Genomic DNA, 2,917 nt, shown 5'->3' with positions numbered 1-2,917 from the left:
CCCAATTTTTGTATAGGTCTATCTATCAAGATTCGAGAAAGGAACCTTTCCCTCTTTCTTTCTATCTCTAGATTTTTTGTAGCTGACATTATATAGTCTTCGACATAGCCTGTCAACCCCACTGTCGTTGCCCTATACTTTTGTCTAGGATTCGGCGCTTTTGGCCTTGTTGTTTAATTATTCTTCTTTGTTTTTGCTAGAGAATTATGCATTTCTGATAGCTATGGATGCTCATAAGACAGGTGGCATTGCACATCAATTTTACAAATTTATATACGAGAGTCACAGATAGAGTCAGGTATCAGATGCATGGAAACATATGCATTCTATTAAGAACTTTTGATTAATTCTTTGAACAGTTGAGCTATCTACTCAGGAATTTGAATTTGATAGCAATACAACATGGATTACATGACCTAAACATGGAGAGAATTAACAACAATTATCCAGATGATGATGATGATGATGATGATGATGATGAATGATCATGATTATCTGGTTTTAGTTTTTTTACATTCCAATAAGTCTGACAGATTCGCCAGAAAATGAGTTTATACTAAGACTCTTGTTTTATTGAGCTAGCTAAGCATCTCCGAATTCGTGAAGGTATTGAGTAGGTTGATATGCTGCTTTTCCCATTGGAAGAAAACTCCCATTTGACATTCCAGCAGGGAACCCTATCCCAGTTGGCCTGTTAGCAGCAGCTCTTTCCAGTGATTGCACCTGAGTCTTCAGAAACTTGACATAGTGAATTGCCTCATCTAACATCGAGGCAGTGTCCATTTTGGTTCCTCCAGGGACAAGTCTTTGAAGTATCCTTATTCTCTCACTTATCCTCTCCCTCCGGTGCCTTGCTGCCACACTTTGAGGATCCTTTGATATCTTCACATTCCTTCTCTTTGGTGGCTTAACTGATTCAGGGTCTATATGAATTGGTTGCATAGCTGCAATTCGGAAGATCATCTCCCTCATTGCAGCCATTGAATTCTTCTTTTGAGAAGGTGTAAAAAAAGCATTTGCACCTGATAATTCCCCTGCTCGGCCTCTCCATCTTGCACTGCCAAGGCTAGACAAGAAACCTGGGGCTCCTTGTTCCCGAACCGGGGTTGAACCAGTGAATGGAATAGTTGTTGGCTGGTTTATGAATGGGGGTGGTGAGCCAACCGGTGGGTTGTCAAAAAAATTTGGCATGGCATTATTGCTTGCACCAGCAAGCTCAGTTGGGGGTAATTCTACGACGCCGTTGTAAACCCCGTAGAATTCAGGCAGCTTGTCCATCTGCATCATCAGCATCATCTCCATCTGATCTTCTGTTGCCGATTTTAACTGGTCAATTTCCATGGCTATATATTTTTCTCTTTCTTTCACTTTATCTCCCTTATCTTTGATAAGAAAGAAGAGGAAAAAAAACGAGTAGGAATTTAAAAGCAGAGGCTAGAAGTAAGAGAAAACTGATTGACAGAGGGATGGGGAAGATAAAAGAGAAGAGTGTAAGACTAAGAGTTTTATCAGAACTTGCAGTGAAGGAAAAGAAATTGCTAGATATAACTTACTTGGAAGGGTAATGAGAGAACAAAAAATAAAAAAGGAATAAAATATTGATATATCGGGAACAGGCTATCAATCTAGAGGAATGATTATATAAACCAAGTGGCTGAATATTTAAAAAATATATAGAAATCTTTTTCCGAATTGATTATTATTATTTTATTATTTTAAATCTCACGAAGTTGTTGAGCTTTTGTTTTTATCTTGGCACAATATGATTGCATGCTTAGAGATAGACAATTCCATTTATGACAATTGCAACACAGAAAAACATCATGAAAGCATATGCTCTAATTGACAAATTTTATCTGAACAATTAAAAATTAAATGTTGGCATCTTCCTTTGTATTAAAAATTGGCCATTTTCCCATGTAAAAGAATGCTTCCTGTTTTCTAGATTCTACTTTATATTTAGTAGAGTGCATATGCTGCAGGAAATCTGAATTAGTCGCTTTTGCAAAGCCAACAATGAAAAGGACCATTTTCTACTAATCTTTTCTCAAGAAAAAAAAAAAAAAAGATTGCAAATATATCCCGCAGCTGAGCTCCAATGAGGATTGATGAAAAAATTTGTGGCTCCACCAATATTTGAAGGGTTCAGATCATCTAACAAGTTTACTTGCAGGGAATGCAATAAGTGCTTTTTGAATGGTGCATGAATCATTATTTTGCTCTGAAAGTCACAGAAAAGGAAAGGAAAAATAGAACTGTTGGGGTTTAACTTTGGGTTAAAATCAATAACTTTCTTTAAAAAGAAGCCCAAAACCACAAAAACCCCACAATCACATGACAGGGGTCAGAAATCTCACCAGACCGCTTTAAATGAGTTTGTTTTGGCGGTGTTGGGGGCCATTGGGATGCAGTGGAGATGGTCCAGTGATAGGGGCCAACCCCTTTACTGTATTATTCTACATGTTGTTGGCCGGTTATCTTGAATTTCTTTGATATAGCTGCAGAATGCTTTCAAGTTTCACCCTTCACTCCTCTCCGCTCAGAGAGGGAACGCTTTTCGAGATAGATCAGGTTTCTGACACCAACCTGCTTCATGTGCTGGAATTGGTAACGAACTTTACCCTGCCTGCTCAACTTAATTAAATCCTCAAACATTTTTAAGCTCTCATTTAATCATTATTACTCAGATTGATTAAACAATACTGCTATCTATAAATTTCCCATCTTTCCCATATTAATTAAGTTTCATACATAGCTAAAAATGGTAGGGTAAAACAAATCATTTCTCAAACTGATCTTGGCTTAGTAGTTGTTTACGTTTTTTAAGAAGAATAAAATTCAAACACCAATTGTCAATTTGATGAGCAAGACAGCTACTAAATCCATTCAATTAATATTCAAAACCCTCCAAGCTAGC

At 37.2% G+C, this 2,917-nt stretch overlaps 1 pseudogene across 1 annotated transcript; it reads right to left on the bottom strand.

Moving 5' to 3' along the window:
* Positions 1 to 306: 306 nt before the first annotated feature.
* LOC111312600 (transcription factor HEC2 pseudogene) lies at positions 307 to 1,623 on the bottom strand (annotated as a pseudogene). Its single transcript, XR_016346069.1, has one exon. The product of XR_016346069.1 is annotated as a transcription factor HEC2 pseudogene (transcript).
* Between the last annotated feature and the right edge of the window lie 1,294 nt (positions 1,624 to 2,917).

The sequence above is a fragment of the Durio zibethinus genome, chromosome 1 (assembly GCF_047325235.1).
Source record: "Durio zibethinus cultivar Kanyao isolate XHJ-2024 chromosome 1, ASM4732523v1, whole genome shotgun sequence".
Lineage (NCBI taxonomy): Eukaryota > Viridiplantae > Streptophyta > Magnoliopsida > Malvales > Malvaceae > Durio > Durio zibethinus.
The sequence above is the reverse complement of the archived record's forward strand: the minus strand, read 5'-3'. Positions and strand labels throughout refer to the sequence as shown.